At 44.1% G+C, this 23,150-nt stretch overlaps 2 protein-coding genes across 3 annotated transcripts in view; both read right to left on the bottom strand.

Annotated features, from left to right (window-relative positions):
* Positions 1 to 12,819, bottom strand: part of LOC126568014 (protein CBFA2T3) — a 416,394-nt gene extending 403,575 nt beyond the window's left edge. For both annotated transcript variants that reach the window (XM_050224411.1, XM_050224412.1), the window contains exon 1: positions 12,811 to 12,819. The gene's annotated coding sequence lies outside the window, so the exon portion shown is untranslated. The remainder of the gene's footprint in view (positions 1 to 12,810) is intronic.
* Positions 1 to 23,150, bottom strand: part of LOC126568011 (frizzled) — a 198,876-nt gene that overhangs the window by 66,265 nt on the left and 109,461 nt on the right. The window lies entirely within an intron of this gene.

Raw genomic sequence — 23,150 nt, forward strand, 5'->3', positions numbered from 1 at the left:
CTCCCCCTACAAAGCGGGGTCAATAAAGATGGTTTGACCTGCCAATGTTTTAATAAGTTCGGTGGGCGGTCCCTGACTGATTTGGCTTTTGGAGGAAATTAAAAACCTTGGCTCACATTACCAATGCGCTTATTGCGTTTAGAGAGAGAGGCTAACAAAATATCGGCTTTAGAAGACTTGAAAAAAATATATATAAAAGTAACGAAAAAATTTTAAAGGCAATGGACGACGGTCTTAATAGAGCGACACAGAGACCACCGCGACGTACAGAAGAACACAAGCGTGCGATGAAAATACAAAAATCGTGCGACGACCATATTTGTACGAATCATGAGGGTTCTTTATTAAATTGAATCGGGTGGGTGGTGCTGTTATTATAAAGAAGAGGTAAGAAGGGGCGAAAAAATACGTAAACTCACCACCCACCTTGTCTTGTGCCACTCCCGGGGCTCTGTTGGAAGAATGAACGATAAATCGACCGATTTTAGGCATCTGATTTCGCCCTCAGCATTCGTCGGCGACATCACCTTCCCTCAGATTGCCACGGAAACGAGGCGGAAATCGATTCGAGGAAAGAAAACGAGAAGAGAAATAACCGATGCCACTTGGTCTCAAGCTTCACATCGATGCCATTGGTCACCAAAACCGATTGCCGTCCTTCCCAAATCGGGAATAAAAAAGTCACGGCGGCTGCAGAATGGGCAATCGCGGTGGTGCGACTTTTCATTCTGCCATTTAACTTTTTTCATTATAATGTTCAATTTTTCTTTGACAAAACCCTCGCGAACTACTTCGCGAATACGTTGGTTGTAGTTTCTTTTATGGCCGGTTGGAAGAAAAACGAACGCAAGATAAATAGTGCCTGGATGAAAGATTATTAACGATAATTGCATCGCGATTCATTTCATCCACCGACAATCCGGCGATGGAGCACTTTTTTGGGCCTTTTTTTTATTTCACTGACTTACAAAGACGGTGGTTTGCAAAATAAGAAAAGAACCTCCACACACATACACACACACATAAACACTAACCAACTGCCAAGCGAACATTGCTACACATATAATTGCTAATCGTTCCGAAACGGATGGATTTCGTACGAGGCGCACTGGGCAGGCAGCCGACTCCACCATAGTCAAAAATGAGTAAATGTGTTCTCCTTTAGCTCATTTCTCCACCGTTGCCTCGCATGATCTATGCCCAGCCCAAATGACATGATTAATGAAGTCAACGAAACATACGAAAATGGTAATTATCAAGCAAACGGTCAATGGAGTCTCCTTTTCTCCATCTGCTTTACGAGGCTTTCGCTCGGAGGTTCGCATCTAATTACATAACGTATGGTTAATGTTAATGCAGGGAATTAAATTCTAACAGCCAAAGGAGCAAGAAAACCTTTTTGCTGTTGTGTCCAATACGTCCATAATTAAAGTTTGCATTAACGCACAATTTAACATACAGTTTTTTGTGTGTCTCTTCCTCATTTGTCCGTGGGTCTAAAGATACATTTATTTCATGGGTGTATGTGTGGTTTAATGTTTTTGCTTCAAGTACGCTACACTATAAGCTCATTAAAACATGATTTGGTGAGCAGTTTTATCATCGCATTAGTTTTATGTTGCTAATGAACCTTTTACCTATCTGAAATGCCTCTATGAATATATATTTTTTCGTATGAATTTAATTAAACTAAAAAACAAAATGCTGAAGCTCAAAATGCGTTATGTTGAATATCAGAAGTTGAGACAAAAAAGAGAAGGAAAAAGCAAAAAAAAATAAAAAAAGGATACATTAAACAGGTTCATAACATGGAAAATAGGACCTGATCACCGTAGCAGCGAAAACCGATTATAGAAAACTTATAAAATGAATCGAAAATTGAACAGACAAAGACACTTTTTAACAAAATTACCAACACAGGTAGAACAGCCAGAAACTCACATAAAATACAGTGATTTTTCCATCCATCCATTCTGGGAAAATTCACTTAATTGCACAAATCAATCACCAACTTTTACAAAATAGGACGACCAAAAGACAAAACTTTAAGACATAAGACATTCTGAAAGACAGAATATTTATTAAATTATTATCTGCAGCGCTTGTGATATCATCTGATACACCATATGAAACAAAACCAACATTTTTTTTTAAGATGTCGATCGAATGTGACAGGTGAAAAATGAAAGCAAACGACTTCACGATTCTTTTTCATAGAAAATACCTATTTCTTAGCCCATACTACACACAACATCGATAGAGGCTCTGTGCTAATTGCTGTAATCAATCATAATCAAGCAAACAAACAGATTCCCTCTCCCGGGCGAACAAGGTTAGAAGATTTCGGATCGCTTCCAATGCTTTTCCCTCGGTACAGACGAACTGCATACATCCGGTGGTATATCGATTTCTTTTGGACATAAGATTTCAGCTCTAGTTTGGCTGCCGGAAGAATTGCGACGTTGTGTCCCCGGGGCTCTTATGCTATGCGGAAGAAAATAGTCGAGGTGTAATTTTTCATTCTACCTAAAGAAAGATTTGCCTTTTTTTGTTGCTGCTGTGCTTTACTAGTTATGCTCCCGCACTAAAGCACTGTTTGTTTATCTTCGCAACTGTCATTAGAACACACCCGCTGACAGCTGTGGAACGTCATCCAGCGAAGGATACCGTACCATGAAACAATTATTGTAGATCATTTATTATCCACCGAGTGCTATCGATAAAAATACGGAACCGTTCCAAAACACGACTGCACCTTGGCTGTACACTACACCTTGGACCGATTGCTCTTCATGCGTTGTGTCCCACGTTGCTGTCCATATGTCACAACAAACACCCAACGGTCCATGATCATCCGATGGGAAAGGTACCACAGCGAGAGCGAAACTGTAATAAATGATTCGGAAAAGAAGCATTTTTGTATGGCGTGAACGAGCACCGAGAACAAACAACAAAAAAAAAGCTGGTGGTCAAAATGTGGAATCGGTGCCAAAAGTTCGGGTTTAACACGCCCGGCTCTGCATGTGGTTCGATCGGATTGAGTAGAAAGGGGGCGAGGATCGGCACAAAAAAAGGGGGCATGAATATACCCGCAAGTGTCAGAAACCACAGCGTGATTTGAAATATGGTCCCCAAGCGGGCGTTGGTGAGGCCGTGTTGCCGTACCTTTCCGTTCAACCGACAAAGGGCCGAGTCCGGGCCAGTTGATAAATTAAAGAATCCTTGTAGCAGCCGACCACAAGCACACACACACACACACACACACACACACACACACACACACACACACACACACACACACACACACACACACACCCAGTGAGAGCGAAAAAAAAGTATTAATTATTGTACGATTTCGGCACACATTTTTCATGCTTCCTGGTTTTGTACCCAGTGAGTTCTCTCTCCCGAAGAAACCTCGGGAGACGGGACCGGGAACGGGTGCATATAGCAAAACGTTTAGTGTATTGATTTTTAATAAATATTGCATCAATGATTTGGTGAAATGGGTGGAAAACTTTATGAACCGATGTAATGTAGCAATGGGCCGTAAAGGTACCTTCCCACGCCGATTATTCCCCGCTGCTTACCGTTAAAATGAAATTTTCCCATTTTGCTCACCGTTTGAACCGTTTTTTCCTCCCGGTGTGAATCGACATTTGTTTGGTGGTCATTTTCCAATACATTACCCGTTCTGGGTAGCGAGTAAGCGAGCTAGTAACCGAAGGGGCAGGTTTTATTTTTGTCACAAATCGATGAGTTTTATTGGCAATTTTTAAAGCTTCGCATCATTGTAATGGTCCCAAATTTCACCCGCTTGAGTCGTATTGTTTTTTTTTCTCTCACTCTCTCTCTTTCTCTCTCTCTCTCTCTCTCTCTCTCTCTGCGGGAAAGTGTTCGCTTTTATTTACGTACCAGGGAAAGGTTATTATCTTCAGTGGACCATTAAAAAAGGTGTAGCTATCGCAGGATACGACGAGATGGTTTAGATTATGAGCGGTAAGTAAAATTGGGCCCAGCCATATTTTAGGACCTTCTTACCAGCATCATCAAACCAACGCGTTCGATTTGAAGATGCGTAATAATCGTAACGAGATGTGTCGGAACATTAGGCTTTCGGTGTGGTGTTTTGTCTTTAAAAGATGCCAATAAAAAGCTAAGTGTGTATCGTTAGAATTCAAGGTTTTCTTTCAGTGCTTAAGGCGAGTCCTTTTCAGGGAGAAACCTAATTTGGAACTATTCTAGAAATCGATCGATACGATAACGTTCGCCGCGTACTTTAAAATGACAGTTTTACAAAGGAATTTATCAAAATATTTATTTGTTCTGATAATTCTAGATTTCAAAACTCATTAGACACTACTGGTTAATTTCTATAAAATGTTTGACTTGAGTTAAGGATTTCTGAGGCAACGGTCGGACGGATAACCAAGGTTTACTTGAGGATATTATAATCAAGTTTAGTTGAGTCAACTTCTTTAACAGTATTGCCTCAATGAAACATTTTTTAACACATTTTCGGAAAAAATCAACAAAAACTGAAACAAAATGAACCCCACTTACTGCTGCCAGGAATTGGATCGACCATACCAAGTGATTATCAACACAAGGACTTCCGCTTCGAAAAGAACTCATCTTCACATCCTCCAAATTGGAGAGGAATTTCAGAAGTGGGCTAGTAAAACACGAAACTCTTTAATGTGCCAACCCATTCTAAAACGTGTCAATGGTCTACACTGGGACCAATCCAGCGAATAGCAGGAAACTGTCACGGTAAAACCGGGCAAAAAGGAGGCCCACTCACCAGGCATAAAAACTAATGAGGGCCAGAAATATGTTTCAGCTCTTATTTTAACGCTGTCAACAAGCATCCACAGCACCATCGTTTGCACAGTCGTAAAGTGTGTGGTAGTTTTCGAGCATCCTTTCGAATGGGTTTGCCTAGCTAAAAAAGTGCAAAGGGAAAGGACACCCAGCTTTACCACCTTTTGGGTGTAAATGGTGGTCAAGCTGGAGGGGAGAATTTTCCAAACGATGCTCATTAAAGAAACCATTGACCCATCTGTGGATAGTTATCTCTTCGGTGGAGGACAAGAGAAGCACAGCCCGCAGAAGTACCTTCGCGTACTTCGTTCTCTGTGAGCGATTAATCAAATTTTAATAACTTCATTTATAAGAAGTACACAGCAAGGTACAGAAAACCTGTTCTCATTGGGCAAGCAATCTATCCACGAGCATGCAAGCAAATCAAATCACATTAAAGAGACGGTACGTAAGCGGCTCGTTAATTAAATTATTTTTCTAAATTACTACCAATCATGAGCACCTGTAGGCCTCCTATAGAGCCCTCTGCTATGGGAAGAGTCTCGTATCGTATATCGTATCGTGTGCTGCATCCACCAGGCGCCCAACGCCACACAGCAGTTTGCAAATCATGATACGATACAACACCGAGCGAGCGTCCTGATGGCAGGAAATTGATCTTAAACACAGCAACCAACGGTCAGTCAGATTTAAACGTTTCGACCTACTACTGTGGATGGTCAGCCTCTTCAGCACGTACTGCATGCAGGCACAAACCCATTTGGGACGATTATTAAATTTTTGTTTTCATCTTAATTTTATTTGCACACAATAAAAACTTTATGATCGGCTTCTGCAGCATTCTCTGGATCGAGGCAGTTGGGCGCCTAAAGCTGCACTACATACGCATGTAATTTTTGGTATGGTTGCGTTGCCTTTCGGATAGTTCACTCGGAATGGAATAATATCCCTTTCAATTCTTATCTTCATATCGTGCCCGGCTTTCGGACAGTATTTGCAGTGTTTTATCGTGCCATGCTGATGGGACGTAATCAAAATATTTTCAGAGTCTTCGGCTTCGACAAATTGCCTTCAGTAACGATAGATAAGAACCAACATTGTTATATTAATATTCAAAATACTCTATGACAGTGTAAAAATTTCATATACTTAACAATATACAAAAAACTTCAATAAAAGAATGATGCCATTATATCTTAAATCCCATCGCACTATAAATAACTCTCCCGGGGTTTAAGTTCCAAAGGGCAAACGTAAGCATACATCTCACGTTTCCCTTTGGCACCCAGCATACACTAAAGTGACAAGTTAATCGACATATACACACGATACACCCGCTCAGACGTTACTCAGATGTCAACATCTAAAACGAGACATCTCTTACAACAAATCCCACCCGGTGAAAGAAAATCACGCACGCCAGCTCGGAATTTTCACCAGACCAAATGGAGCTGGTGCAAAGTACGTCCCGTGCCGGTCGTTACCAGACACTCATCCGTAGAGTTCACCTATTTATGAGATTATGCAGTTCACTCAGGCCCAAGTGTGTGTGTGTGTGTGTGTGTGTATGTGCCTATGTCCGGATGTGAGTTTTAGGGCTTCCAGTATGGTGTCTAAAAGGGCGGAAGTTTGCTACACCGTATCATGATGCAGAGACCGGTAAGCTGGTCACACCTGCGATGAAGAAAATTGCAATATTTGCACCAGGAAGCTTTTGTATCTTAAAGAAGATCCTCACAAGTTCCAGCTACGTCAAGAGAAAAAGCAAAAGCGAGGAAAAAAGTTTTGTAAATTATTTGGTGTTCACACAGGTTAATGAGAAGCTTTCTTGTTCAGATTAAGGCTGCCACTGCTGCGTCTGCTGCTCAGAGTTTTCTTTCGCATCAGGTGTTACGCAAGCTAGTTTAGGATGACACAAAACGTTCCGAGAATAAACTGATCGTGACCAAGCAGATTCAGTTTCCAGTGTTGCAAGATTTTCTCTTCCAAACCCACCGAGCGGGGCGTCAGTAATTGACTCGTTTTTAGCGTTTGCAAGACTTTTTATCCTGGAAGTTGAGCTTTTAATTAGTAGCCTGGACTCTGCCGTTCGCTTTCCCGGGTTAGGACGACGACGTTCACCAACCAACGCAAAAGTTATCCCTTGAGAAACGTAAAAAACAACAACAACAAAAACTCACCCAATCGTGTAAATGGTGTAAGGGAAATAGAAAAGAATTGCTGGACGTGCCAAAAAAACGAAAAAAACCACCCTTTGCTTTTTCTATCAGTTTTCTGCTAATTCAACTTCAACTGTTCAAAGCCGGTAGGAAGTCGTACAGAAGAGTTGAATTTCTTCCCAGTATTGCCCAGCGATACCCCGCACGTAATGTTCCACCTAATAAGATACCTTAGTAGTGGGGTTTTACTCCTTATTTCTGCTCTCGCCGGGACGTACATTTGCCATCCTTCACCGGGCGGCGGTGAAATACTGCACCGATACAGCTTCACCGCAACGAGCGGACGAGCATCATCTGCGGGTTGCTGGCAGAAAACACTTCACTCGATGAGATATTTGCTGGTTGGATAGCTGTCCGGATAGCCAATAAGGGTGTCGTAAACGGGAGAAGCAGAATGCAAATGAAATGACGTTGTCTGGCGTTGCGCGAATGCTCCAGGTAGGATGACAATGGCTTCGGAGACACATCTAGGATGCATTGCGCTGCATTGCACCTCCGTCGGGTGGAAGTGTCTTGTAACCATCAATTACTGTCGTGAGGCATGGCTTAAGTACTAAGCCCAGCCGTACACGACGGTGTGCGTTCCGAGAATCAGTTTTTTGCCGCCTCTACACCACATCCAAAGAAACGTCCAAACTGCGACAGAAAGGTTTCACCGGGTGTCATTCTTTGGAAAGCGCGATCCGTCGTTGGCTGAGGTAGCGGCATATGCACCAAACCCGGAAGGGCGGTTCACGTAATGAAAGAAAAACAAACTCACTCACGTACGGGTACGACTCCCTGCGGGTAATAGGAGTCTCCCCGGATGCGTGACTACTTCTCACCTTTATTTTCGGGCACGTTGGTAGCAGGCAGTACGGCTGTGTACGGGTAACAGCACCAGCCGGCACCAGGGACAGGATTATAAATTATCGAAGTTTTTATTACCACAACCGTCTGCTCGAGTTTCTTGACGTTCACTGTCGCCGTCGGACGGATAAAGAGAGTTTACAACTAATCCATCTTTCCAACCTTCAACCTACATCCTTCGGCTGCATACCGGAGAGACGTTGGTTTCTGACGTACGGGGGAGACCTTAGGGATATTGGTCTTCCGTGATATTAATCTCCTCGAAACTGTGCCCTTTGGAGGAGTCAAATTTCGCGAAATTCGAATGCTTCGTTTTCTTGTGGAGCTCAATCCGCATACGTAGGGAAGCGCACGCATCGCCAAAAACCCAGGCCCCAAATTGAATTAGAAAACTCGGCGAACATTCTACCGACGGCAGCAGCCAAGTTTCGTGTGACACACGCGTCAAGATACGTTAGAGCACAAGTGACGTGTATGGGTATATTATCTTTGGCGCATTTTCTGTCACCCTGCACTCTGATGTCGCCACTTCTTATCCCACTTTTTGCTTTACCTTACAGAACACCCCGTTTTTTTTTTACTTACAAACGATGGATATACGCCCGCTTTCACTTGTGCTGTTTCCTTGATGTAGAATAAGGTGTAAATTTATGCACTTCAAGTTACTCGTTGGCTCGTACTACCCATGGCACAACTTTAAACTGCAATGAAGGGAAGTGCATCTCCCCAAGCTTTCAAATGGAAAAAGGAAGTTTCATTGTTCAACTTCGACACTCTTTGGCACTCTGCTCAACACTCTGCGACGGGACAGTTTCTCCTCCCGTCCATCGTTGTCTGCTGTCCTCCTCCGCTCTCCCCAGGTTATGTCGCGCACATTTTCACATTGTATGCAAATCGTGCACAGGATTATTAAATTCGTTCCTCACGATCCCACCGGGCAAGCTGTGCACCCACGACGATGACGACGACGATGTTGGGTGATGATGATGATGGTGATGACGCGCGCACCACCATTTCGCGCAACCCAAGTTCTTGTGGAAATCGCCGCCCAAACCCGTGCATGATCTTCACCTTGGCCTTTGTTATGAAATAAAAGCAGCAAAACCAACCACACTCCCATACCGTACCGGTGTGCTGTTGTCTTCAGGCGACCGAGCTTTAAACCGGTTTCGGTTACCGTGTCTGGAAGTTCCTCCCCGCGACAGGATTACTCTTCGAGGCTCGGGGATTTTATGATATAAGTTTCATTACGATGGACGTTCACAACCGGGAGGACGACGACCGATCATTATGCTGCTAGCGACAAACATAGACGATATTAGAAACAGTGATTATGCAAAGCAAACACATAAATAGATGGTTTCGATTAATCACACATACTACCGCCTTCTCTCATTAGCAGAGCTGGCGCCACTCATCATCAAACGTCGTCGCCGTATTTAGAGCGACTACACTGCAATGAAACTGATCCTGGCTGCTGGGGCACAGGAACGACAGCAAAAACAAAAACCCGAGCAACATTTTACTGTAGTGAATGCTTGTGATGCTGGATAATGAGATAGCCTTCATCAGTGCCGATGATGGGCGGTGATTACTGTCACACGTGTGGGTGGCTATCGTTATACACTGGAATGAATGGGCCATATGGTAGGACCGTAACGTATTGCTATTTTTATACCATCATTACCAGATTCAACGCATAGTGATGGGTTGAAAGTCATGTAACTTTTTTTTTGTAAAGAGTGGACATGGCTTTTACTGATGGAAGTTGAATTGTCGAACAGAAATCGATTGTTTGTTAAAATTTATCTGTAAATAATTGGTATGCCATTATGTATTTTTACTTTCGCAATATTCTAGCATTTTTCATACTATCGATGGTTGACTAGACAAGAAGCTGAATCGATTACTGAGACGGAGTAGTCTGTGGATTCGTAGGCAGAATTTCTAACTAGTCAGCCATTTTTAAAATCAAGCCAAGCAATACAAAAATCGAGACGTTTGGAGGTCTTAAGATACCTCATAATACAAAGAAGACACCACTATTTCTGTTGAAAATCCCAGTCGTTCTACTGAAATATCTGTGCACATTAGAAGTGCATTGAATGTTAGTCTGTCTTGCTACATAACGCCTTAACTCAATGTACTACTATGTAGCACTTTTTAATAAACTATAGACGAATAATTAATGCCCACTATGTCAATAGGCCAAAGTACATCATGCACACACTTCTTCAGTAATTTTAGCGAGTGTTTTTCGCAAACAACTAGACGCCAGCCGCAGCTAATGAAAATTCTCATTTCGATGCAAAGAAGTGTATTTATATCCTGCAGGCTGTGGCTTGTGTTATTTTACCGCGTCTTCCGACCCCATAGAAGCCACCTCGGCCGCCAATGCCGCTACTGCAACGCTTAACTACACCCATCACCTTTGCCGCATTGATTTATTTCTCCGTGTTATGCGGTCGTCAAGCAAATGCTCCATGTTTGTAAACTTGCGCCCGGAAGCACGGATCGAGCAGGAGAAATTGTTTGCTCATGTTTGCGCTCGGTTTTCATGCCCAAACCGTTTTCTCGCTTGTCCGCTTGCTGCGTGAAAACACGCAAACACGCAACTGGGTCCCGAATTGCGTGCAACCTACACCCCTGGCAGCTTCACCGATCGGCAGCCTTGTGGACGATCTTCTGGGGTTTGCTGAGCGCGTTCGTGTGTGTGTGTATGTGTGTGTGTGTGTGTGTGTGTGTGTGTGTGTGTGTGTGTGTGTGTGTGTGTGTGTGTGTGTGTGTGTGTGTGTGTGTGTGTGTGTGTGTGTGTGTGTGTGTGTGTGTGTGTGTCTGGGAAGGAAGACTACAGTTTCTGTCTGCACAGAAACTTACCACAAATTTTCCGAACCATAGCCAGACCTTTACGGCAGGAATTTTCATCTCCTCAGCCTACCCTGTGTGTTGCTCACCCAAACCTAACCTGCCCACGGTGAAGCTGTGGTAAGAGGCTTTTTCTTCTCCCTTTCCCAATGTGGTTGTGGGACCGTGTGCCCAAGTCTGTCGCTTTGACGTAGGAGGCGTTGTTGGTTTTTTGGTTGTAATTAGATCGTTTTCTAGGAAATAATTGGATTTTTCCTTTTCTGACGCTTTCGTTCGAGCGTGTACTTCCATCGGTTCCCTCTGTCACGAACTCTTCAACCTTTGGCACGGTCGCAGAACGTTGTGAAGATGGAGAACATTCTCTCTCGCGCGTGCGAGCCCCGTTTCCCACAGCGAGCCACAAATGAGATCTTTTCTTCAATAATCTATGCTTACCAGTGGCGGCTCTGGTGGTACCTTCGATACATTTCACCCGAAAAAAAACATCCTTAACAAGCAAGCGCTTTAAACCATCGTTAATGACCGTTAGGTGCCTGCCGTCATACGGAACATCCCGAAACCGGGTGTGCTAACGCTGGGCAAATTGACTAAAATTAAATCAGATTATACAGTCAAGTGCAAGTCTGCCGGGCGAAACGAGGTCCAAGTTTACACGTCTAGCGCTCCGTGGACGAAAAGAAACGGAACATACATCAGCTGGATCGTTCAGCTGACGAACCTGGGAACTTTGGGGCCTTCGGGTCATGATTAAGTAGCGGGAGCGTACGTAATGTGAGATGTTAGGCGACTTATACACGCCCGACGGTGTTTCGGAACGGTCCGAACGGCGGTACAAAGAGCAGCAAGTGAGACTAGAGTGCTACTTGAAAAGTATTAAATTTCCACCTCAAAACATTCGGAAGACATCGCAAAACATCCACCGTTTCGTGGAAACACGGATACACTACTATTTTCTGACATTCAGTCCACAAGGTTGAACTTCAAGTAGAAGTCATATTTCATTACAGTCGGTTCTCTTGAAGAGCACCATACCACGAACAGTATATTTGGAGCTCTCTCCATATGTTAACGAGTATTCTGATCCTCGAAAGCCTTTAATATTTCGAGTCCAGAATTTATCACCAGCGCTATACAAAACCATTTGGCGTACCAATTTAAATGCGAGAATTTAACACCTCGACACGATTGCACCACAGGTAGCACACGTTGGCACCTCTTTCGGGACGACTTCCTCTGTGTGGTGGTGTGTGATGTGTGAATCAAAATTACATGTTTTCACTTTTAAATTCCTTTTAGCAACCGAGTGAATCGGTGTTTGCAACCCTTCTCAAAACGAAACCAACCAAAGTAAATGGACCCTCTAAAAAGCTCCTAAAACTGGGCAATTTATTTAGGTCCCACCAAAGGATCGCCGACATCAGGCGCGGGCTTCTCTTTAAGGACTGATTTACCCGCGCATTTGTACTTCCGGCCGACACAGAAATCCCTGCTCGCACGATAACCACGCACCGTCGCACTGCTCCGGCTCAGAGATGCTTAAAGGTATGCTTTACGCTAAATGTTCGCCTCTCGCAAGACTCGCAGCAAGGCGCAAAAGATCTGGCAGGCTTAAAGGCGCAATAAAATGTGCAAAATGCATCGGCAAAGATTTGGAGCACGGTAAAGTGGGCGAAGAACAAAAGAACTAAGCGAAAATCATCTCAACCAATGCACGGCACGGTTTTGCAGATGTAAATGACATTTGCTACCGGCTACTGGGGTTTTCGGCCGTAAAACGACGTATCAAGATCTTGCCGGTATGGTCGAGATAAGATTAGGTCCTTTCGCTGCCTTCGGCCGTGCTTCTTCAGATGGAGAAGGTGGCACTGAGGCACGGTGAGTATTTTAATTAAGCTATTTAAATCACTGTCTCGAGTTGGCTCGAATCGCTGGTGAACGTGACACGCGCGGCAGATGCCAAGCAGTTGGTTTTTGGTTTATCAGTCAGGACGCGCACGGCGCGCCATATCAGGTTCGTTCCGTGCCCGTGAGTCCATGCTGAGGAATGGGAAACATTCCTCCGTTCCTGACAATCGCTCACATCCAGATGGTTGGCAAAGATAGTGCCAGCGAGTCAAATGAATGTTTGCTCATTATTTTATCGGTTTTATCAGACATTCCTCGAGCGAGAAGTTTTGATACGAAACGCCGCAGAAGGTCATCAGCGGTAGGTCAAAGGAACGCTCCAAAGCCACCATTCGCGCGCTGATGCACAATCGCGTGGATTAATGCTTAATTGCTGTCATTAAGTGTGTTCCATTGCTTGTTTCGTAGTGTTACCCAGATCGTTTTTTTACGTTCCTCCATTTATTGCATAATTAAGATTTCATTTCAACATACAATTTCGCCTTTCACCCCACGGGTTTCCTTCACTCCAGTGCTTTCCCTTAAGCGTTCTTTTTTGTCTCTCGCCCCAACTTCTCGATATTTATTTACGCAGCTTTAAACGTTCTCGCGGGAGTAGTTTATCAATTTGCCGCTACAACTAAACCCTGCCCTATCTAGATACAATAAATCAATTCTGCCGTTTGCAGTTCGCCTTGACGTGAGTACTTTGTATTAAATTCGCAAAATGCAAGAAAAAGTGGGGGAGAACCACGGCCTGTTAAAAATTGCATACCGACAGGGCCTTGATGATATTTACCATAAATTATCCTTCCATTGTTTTCGACCAATCTCATTTAAAAAAAACACCATTCAAGTTTGTTGGAAGGGAAACAAAATAACAACAAAAAGCTACATAAGTAGCGAGCAGGATCGAAATGGACGCCCAACGGGTTTGCGTTCCCTTCGCTCCCGCGTGTGTCAATTGGCTTCCATTTGCACAGTGGGCAGTTGACAAAATAAATACTCTTAGCAGGTCAAAATTTTGTTACTTTTCAGATTAACACTGAACATTGCAACTACAAAATAAACTCTTTTTAACATGGTTTTTAATTTTTCATTAGATTAAATTAGGGATCAGAATAAGAACTAAGAAAATTTAGGTGGATTCGCAAAAAAATAAACACAATTTAAGATTTTTTTTTACACGGCATTTACACGGACTAGTACATGCTAGTACAACTAGATTCTAGTAAACCAAGTTCCCAATAAAATATACCCATAAAAGAGTATCATCCATCATGTGAGAAAATTTTTCCCCTTAACTTCTCCTGAGCCACCCTTTGTCCATTGCACAGTCCGAGCTATTCGGAGCATCGATCCGGGGGTAAAAAGATGCATTCTTGAAGTTTTCTCATCACCTCTCGCACCGGTCCCCGTAAGGGTCAATCGCTGGGCCTCCCCGCCTCATCAAATCCCTCAACGACTAGCTCATTCGACGAATTGCCACGGTATCAGCCAGTTGCAACTAAGTTGCAATTTCACGCCCAGTGAAGACACGGGGGGCTGCTGTTGAAAATTGCATGTCCGCAAGGAAACGCTTGTGTCTGCATGCATGCATGTCCGTTTGCTGCTAAGGATGTGTTTTATGGGACACACACACTCACACACACACACACACACACACACTCACACACACACGCATGCGGCGGAAAGATCAAACCGGAGAATCATTGGTATGGTGCTGCTTTCCATGCGGCAGTCAACGATACCGTAATTTTGCGTAATGATAATTGCACGCTGCACCGGGATGTACCAACGCAAAGCAAGCCTGATTTCGGGGTCGCACATTCGCGGGCCAAAAATGGCACGGAATGTAATCGTATTGCATATGGCGATGGCGCGACCTGTACCATGCTTGGGACACCATATAACCGTACGTAAAATATTATTTATTTGCATCGCAAACCATAAACACGGGGCCGGGGTTTTGGGGCGATTCACCGCAATTTGGCCGTCCGTACCATATCAAAGGGCGTATGCAGAATTGGAATGCGCAAATTCAGTACGATTGGATCGGAAGGGTTTTGCTCCTGACCGACTTGACTTTTCGATGCGAACACAGCACAGGAGCAGCAGGAGCAGAAGGACGTTGGACGTTGGTGTGATGTATAGGTGTCCATATCATTTTGCAGCTGACAATTGTGTACGTGGTGCACTGACCACTGGAACCATCGGCCAAAACCGGGTTCATCGTTATCGACCACACGTTGGGTCTGATGGGAGCTAATTTTCAACTCCAATCATGGCCCACACATCATACGCGAACTGTCCGGTCAAGAACTGTTGGAAATGTAGGGAATGTTTATTCGATATCAGGCAGAGCGCATCCAAATGGTACAAGAGCTTTAAATTTAGGGGTGGAGTAGGTTTAGCGATTGCGTACTTTTCATACACTATTGTATGAAAAACACCAACTGAAATTGATTAAAGTTCTTAGAACGATTTATTGGTTATCGAAAGGAATTGTTCCTAGAATGGTACCATGTTTTGCAAGCGAAAGCTATAAATACATTATTTATGGTCAAACGCATTTAATTGCTTCCAAATAATCAGTAAAAATTTGAAGGAATGTGGCACAGGATGGATTAAATAACGTAATTTGAATAAAAATATATTTCTAATGAACAATATTAAATTAAAAAAAATCAGGTTCATTAAAACAATCCTCCCCTACTGACAAAATCGATGTCAATCCGCCAACTAAGGCACTACTAAGGCAAATTTGTATTGAAAAGAACCTTAGTAGTGGTTACTAAGCCAATTTTGTCAATAGTGTTTGGAGACCTTGCAAGACACTAGTAGACTTTTGAAACCTTTGAGCCTTACCAAAGGTGTCATTAAGTCAAGAAGGAGCATTTTATTCGCTTCAACTCTATGTATCTCTTAAAGTTTTGTTTAAAAAAGGTTTTTGAAGTGATGTAACACGCTGAACCTTAAACAATGTCTAGAATTTATTATTCAGAAATATATTCGCCGGGAAAGGATTCTTTCAGAGATTTCCAGATTTCCTACTCCTAAATTATTCTTTAAGAATATAAAAAAACCTTGTCCCGACGAAGCTCGTCCAAGTGAAAACTACAGTCAAGTGATTAAAATTTGAACTGATTTTAACAAGGAAAAAAAATTAAGCCCATGGCACTAAAAAGCCTTGCTGGCGTCTGATTCTTGATCCTTTTCTACACGGCCCAGCGAAACGAAAAGGATTTGTTCGCCCACCTCACCAACCGTAGGGAAAGAGGTTAAGTCCACAAAATATGAGAATCTCAATAAAATATCCCGGCCACCCGGCATCATTTGCTGTCGGCAATGATGGGATTCACTCCACTTCAGAGCATTTCCGCAGACAACAGACGTCATGCCGCACGCGAAAAAAAGTCGATTATTTATTAACCAACTTTAGATAAGCGCGTACAAGAAAAAAAAATAAGCGAGTGGAACAGTGCGATCGACAACAACTACAGTTGTACTGCATTGCGCCGTAATCTTCGCGAGTCCCTAAAAAAGGAGTTCCGCCTGGGACACATACACTTTCGGAAATGGGTTTTCCTCACGCAATTTCTACCACAGCTCAAGCAAGTCCTGTCCCCCTCACCCGCAAGCAATCGTTTGGGTTGACTTAAATCGTTTGAATAAATATCCGATAACGTAAACGGTATTCGGACGAAGCGAAAGCACTAAATACCATACACTCACAATAGCGCAGGGATTGCTGTAAACGGCGCAGGAGAAAACAAAAAAAAAGGATGGCAGAGCAACTCTCAGAAACGAATCTCTGGGTCGCGAATCCCAGCATCATAAACATTTCAAATCCACACCGCCACCACTTGGCGCAATTCTTACTGGTGTAGGTTTGTTTGGTTATTTAACCCAGCCCGAAGCCTTCTCGGTGAAGCTCTTATTTTGGGATTTGCTTTGGAGAGATAGCGGGAAACTTCGCGAAAGTTGCTGCACAGGATTATGCCATTATGCCGTACGAACGACCCTACCCGGCGCTGTACACGGGATGAAGGATAATAAAATTCAACAATGGAAATCGTACTCAACCATCACGCGCGGATATATATACATTCTTCCACCCTTAGTCCCTGAGTCACCTGCTCTGAATCGGTCGATTAACTGGTGATATTTGTGGACGTCTCTAGTCCGTGGAGGTAACGGTGCCATTACAAACTCACCTGAAACGAATGGAAAGAGAAGAGCGAAAAAAAATGCACGATAAATAAATAGAACACTATAGGAGTACATAACGTGGAAATCATAGAATGACGCAAATGTTTAAACCAATGACCATAAAATCGAATGCGATGCCAGTTTCGAGGGAAGAATATTGCTTGAATGGTCGAACGAGGCACAACACAGCATCACAGCAGACACACCAGATACACCCGGGGCAGCGTTTGCATACGAAACACAAACCAACAAACCATCGACAAGGCATGAGATATCGTAGATCTTCATAGCTCAGACCGATCCGAAACTCAATGCTCAATAAAAATTAAACAAGAATCCCGCACAGGTACCTTCTGTTGCAAATGCTCCCGCGATGAAGATCTCACTGGCAAGATATTCACCCAGCGGAAATTGAAAAGAATTCCGCTGTTTGATTACCTAATAGCACGCGAAAAGTGATCCGACAGTGGTGAGCTTCACGTTTGTGGAAGGAATGGTGAGAGCAGGGCAGAAAAAAAAACATTGGGGAAAGAAAATTATCGTCGAACCTGAGAAGCACACACCCTATGGTGGTGTACAAGTGCAACAACCAGCTGCGAATGATCTACCTGTGGCGTTGGTGGGGTTCTGGCGTTGTGCGCGAAGCTGTCTTCGAGCACATCGTGTGTATAATCGTGAAGAAAAATGCTATTAAAACTAATCAAACGATTGTATTTCCGCACTGGTGGGATGTACATTCCCAGTTACCAAGGTCCGGCCGGCCTGCAAGATGCAAGATTTGCGCAGGAGCGAAAAAACAAAACATGAAGCAAAAATCTCCAACAACACGGCCGCGGCCTTCGATCGTCGGATCTTGCGAGCTGGAGGAGCCATCTGGCGGTAATTATCCTTTCCTATCGATATCATTAGCAGCAGCGATAACCGCAACTTCAATTATGATTATCCGGCCAACGGACAAACCCAGCCCAGAGTGAGCGAAAGAATAAAAAAAAAAACACACGAAAACTGTACAGCAAACAGATTGCAGCGCAGCTGTAGTAAACAGAAGCTCGAAAAGCGCGACGCTTACACCCGTGGGTAGCGGGCGTACACATTCGCACGACAGCGCGAAGAAAATGTAGGAAACTTGCTTGTAATTATCACCCTCGGCTCAGGTTCGCCGACAACTGCTCGATTACTCGCGCGTTGTGCAATTCGATACGCGGAACTTTGCCTTTAATTGGATTTGTTTGCACAGAGACTCAACCGATCGGCGGCTGTCGATTAGAAGAGTGAACCGTCGCATCCAGCAGCAGCAGCAGCATCAGGAACGCATTCGGAAGGACATTCCGCACGTTCAATCCGCTTCAATCAGCGATACCACCACCGGAAGGATTAGTCGGACAATTTTTGCGCATTAGCGCGGTCCCTCGCTACTGGTTTTGATTTTAACGACCGGCAAATGAATAGACCTCATTGCAAAATAATGCGCAAATATATTTATATCAAAGCCGTGCACAGATTATACCCTGTATCGCAAAAATCCGCTGTTGTTGGCATAATGACGATCTGTTGCGCGGATAGGAGATATGCTGATGCTTTTGTACTACTGCAGCATTGTTGCTTTTCTTACAGAATTGCGATAACAGCCCGGAACCCGATGACCGTAGTCATTAAGGTTCAGAGAGCTTAGCGAAGAGGGCGCTGATGGGGAAGGAATAATGCTGCAAGTTTATTACATCCCCAAGAATTAATGACGATGGCTTTGTAACGGATTTTGGTTTTTGGAGTGTGCTGCTTGTGCCGCGGTTTGTCGTTATTATGGTGATTCTACATTCAACTCGTGGTACTTCTTTCATTAGTGAGTTTCAATAAAAATGTACGATTTGCTACACATTTTATTGGCAAAGTGTTGCAAAAGACGACGTTAAATGTATCAGACTTCTAAGATGTTGGAAATCGTCAGTAGGAGGGAAACTATTCTAATCTTAACAACAATTAATCTCTTTTTTCTGTTAATCTTAAGTCGTGTCTTAGCTATCTATAGTGACTAACCATAAGGTAAACGAATCCTAAAACAAATTAAATGGATTTAGCGTTAAACAACCTCGTTTAAATTGGTGGATTAGCACAACTTCTAAGCCAACATTAGCAACGTTTCTAACCACCGATATGGTTCAAGAACTCCGCTTTCGTTAACCGCACTTGAACCCGATAGATCCCGATAGCCCGTTCCGCTCAAGATCTAGCACTTCGCTCCAAAACATTCGCGTTAAAAACACACACACGTAATCGAAAACCTAAACCATAGTGCTGCTCACTACGTTTAACCTTCGAATTAGTCACTATCAAAATTAATTGTGTTCCCAGAGCGACGGCGCGTTAAATTAGTGCCTCCTTCCGGGCAGCAGCAGCAGCAGCAGCAGTAGCACCGCAAAACTGCCCACGTTCCGGAACACGATTCCTGTTTTGTAACATTCGCTGCACCTATAACCTAACCATCGATCCCATACAGGTGGTTTAGGGAGAGGTTTATGCGAAAGATCGGCGAAGCAAACGCGGTGTAAATCATCTGTTCAATTTTGAGCACTCTATAAGCGGTACGCCTTATCGTGCGAATGGCGATCTAGAGCTGGGCAGGTTGTCAGCAAGTGTCACCCTGCCAGCGCCAACGAGTTAAGTAAGACATTAAGTTTATTATGAACCGCAACAAACCGGCCATGCAAAGCCGGCCCCGATAGCGCATCACACAACTTCCATAGGGAACGCGACACACGACACCAAAGAAGAGTCGAGTATTGATTAATTTGTTGATTTTTAAGCTGGAATTAATTAGCAAACAGTGACTGCCGTCGGCTGTTTCCGTGCAAGCGTTCGGGAGGGGCGAGCGGGGATCTCTATGGCGACCGGTGTTCCAACAAACACACATTGGCCAATTGCTCATCACCATTTCAGATGAGCTTTATCTATGCCATGCCGCTGATGATCAACGTCCGAGTCCGGGCTGACTCGCCAGGCCCGAAGTCTTCAGGCCTGTGTGTCGTTAATTAGAGAAACGTGAAGCAAGAAAACGCAAACGTCTCCAGAAGTTGGTTCCCGAGCATGTGCGAACTCTTCACCTCGTACCGTATGTTCAGTATTATTCCTGCTGAACGACGATCGATAAAACATTCTCCAACGTTCTTCGACTTCTCCACCCTATTGGTGAGCGAAACACAGTGAGAACCAAGACAACCCGGTGAAACTACAGTTATCTTAATCTCGATGCTCCTTTGGACCCAAATGGCATCGGACCCAACGTTCTGTTAACTGTTTTTCCTACTTCCTTTGCTACCCGAGCTGCATCCGTGCACACCAAAGTGTCCATCTTCCTTCCAAGAACCTTTCGCCTACTGATGATGCTCACCGTGTGCCCCGTTAAGGTTGCTTGCCAGTTTCTCGCGGATTTTCCTTCTCCCCCGTTTTCATTGCGCATAAGTGCATACACCATCAGGGTGACAATACGGCAGCGCGGAAAGGGTGCCGCGTCGTCGTTACTCAATAGCTGAACGTTTTTAAAATGCACATCGAGTCGCGCGGATCGCTACATAACAGGTCCCATCGGTATTTTGAGGAAGATCCCAGGACCATCCCAGGCCAGCAGCCCTCGGCAAGCTTTTCTTGAAACGCACGGACGCTCAGCACGCTGCTGTCAGTGTCACATCAAAGCATGCTCAAGCTGAATGTCATGCTTGCGTACCTTCTTTACGTGTCCTTGATTCTGCTGGTAGGCACGATATCGAACTGTATGAAACCGTGTGCATCATCACGCGACTAAATTACAAATATGGATTGGCAAACGGTTGCCTAGTGGGCACTCTCCACCGGCCATAGGAGAGCGAGAGAGATATCGGTTATGTTGCAGAGTTAGACCGATGCCGGCACCATGTCCACCAACTTATCCACACCGCAGATCTATCTGATCCTGGGATATCCCAAACGGTCAACCTACTGCTGCCGCGCAATGGCATTTCGCCACCGGTCCATAAATGGATTCCGTATGAGTCGTATGATAATCTGTGTCCGATGGAATGAGAAATATTTCGCAGCTACTTTTTTATTCTCCCGGTGTTTGCGATACAGGTTTTTCCTCTTACACAAGCGAGCCAATCTAAGTTTGTTATGGATCATTCTGACTTTTTTTTTTTTTGCTTCACCGCAAAGAGTATCCCCCAGGAGACATTATTCTTTCACTCGACGTGTTTCCCGTCACTCTGGGGGCCATTCTGTACCCCGGACACATCATGATGCTTTCCTTATATGAATGTCTCCACAAACACGCGCCTAGTATAGGTGATGTTACTTAAGAGGCAGATCATGCAAGCACCCACGAGATACTGTGTTGGGGACATCTCGTTTGATGCCTTCATCAGAGGAACTCCTCTGTACAAGAAGGAAATCTGATTTCCGGATCTCACTCTCCAAGAACCAGAATCACACAACGGTCCACACGGTGGTGTCGCTCGGCTCTGGTGTCGATGAGGAGACTGATGAAAATATCTTGATTTAATGAGAAAAGTTTTTCCGTCCCACGGCACACACACACACGCACACTCACACAAGAACATCAAGGATGACAAATGAGATGAATACAAGAATGACAAGCTAACCAGCAGCCAACCCAACCAGTATAAGCTGTCGCTCGTTCGGTCTTTTTTGTTCTTGTTTAATGCTCATCTCTGGTTAAGTGAAATGCTTCTTTGGTAAGACATAATTGAAAGCAATGAGTACCGGAGATGACGGGTTTGTCTATGTACAGAGGAGGGAAAACAAATCCTGTCGGAAATTAATTCCGAAATCAACACCATCCCGAACATGAGATTCTGGATTTGCTGCTGCTGGTGGAATGCTCATTACTGCTTGCGTGCTTCCATGTGTTTGCATGTGTGTCACACCGTAAAATGCTTGCTTGAAGTGATTTTAACATTCCATTTGTCGCTTCTTCTTTACGCCAACGGGTACGCGAGTAGATTCATGCTTGTCCATATTAATATTACTATCACATGTTTTAATGCATGCAATCGCTCATCCCTTTTGACGGATACAGCATAATGAAGCGCTCTTACCAATCAATTCAAACACGTTAAATGGGTTTTGCTCATGCTTCTCAGATTATTCAATATTTCGAATGAAATTCTTCCACCGAAAATCGATCATCATACACACACGTGTACGCTTTTTACCAACCCCTTTTGGTTGCCTAGCTTTCCCCCTTTTTCTCCGCCGATCGTCATTTGCTCGTCGTAACCCGTCCATATTAATCTATCGCAAATACCGCTACGCCATGAACACACTAGGTACACTCGCCGACCTGCCGAAACATAGAGCTGTCACGTAGTGGAACACGTCACATACAGGCACATACCTTCAGCGCCATGTCCCTTCATCCAAGGTTTAGTCCAAGAAATTGAGATAGTGTTGGATGGGGCACACTGGAGCTATATTACAACCTTCCCTCACGCTCGGAAGTAGGTTAAAACAAGCCGCATGAATATTTTACATCAAGCGCATGCAAGTAAAACATGTACATTTGTAACTATCGAGGTTTACTATTCCGTAATGGTGGCTGCCCAGCTGAGGGACCAGTCTGCGAGACGTCCACAGTCGTTTCGCTTTTATACCCTGTCTTGATGCTTCCTACAGCAATACGGGTCCAAACTAACCGAGAAGTTCAAATGCCCGCACCCAAAAGTATTTCGTTCGGAGATGTCGATCGGGGGAGCTGAGCTGTCACGCTATCTCTCGGCATCGACGGTTGACATTTCTTTCGATAGCGTCATCAGCTCCTAGACCTTATTTCCCTTAAAAGGATTTTACATCCAGTGCGGTTGAAGCTACGGGCACGAGGGTAGTAGTAGTTGTAATAGTAGCGGGTCGTGGGCAACATATAAAATTGAATATAGTGGAGAGCTCCACGTTAATCAATAAACATGCCAAACCCAATGACGATCGAGCCAACTCCTATAAAGCCAAGGAGCGTGTGTTTGCCTGGTTGGTTGGACAGTTTCTTTCTCCATCATCCGAAGGTGGATAATTTATTATTCATTCTGTGCTATTTTTGACCAAGAACTCTAGACTCTTCTTGATCCTACCCACATACACACACACACACACACATATGCACAGTATACTGGGGAGGAAAGAGGTATTGCTTTTAGCACGATCCCGAAGCTTTCTTGCGTTTCCTGAACCGAACGGGCAAGAAAAAAAAAACACGGCAACGCAGAAGAAGTGAGACTCAATCGAAATGGATGCTTTAGCACCGATTTCCCAACAGCT

This window comes from Anopheles maculipalpis, chromosome 2RL (assembly GCF_943734695.1).
Source record: "Anopheles maculipalpis chromosome 2RL, idAnoMacuDA_375_x, whole genome shotgun sequence".
NCBI classification, from domain to species: Eukaryota; Metazoa; Arthropoda; class Insecta; order Diptera; family Culicidae; genus Anopheles; species Anopheles maculipalpis.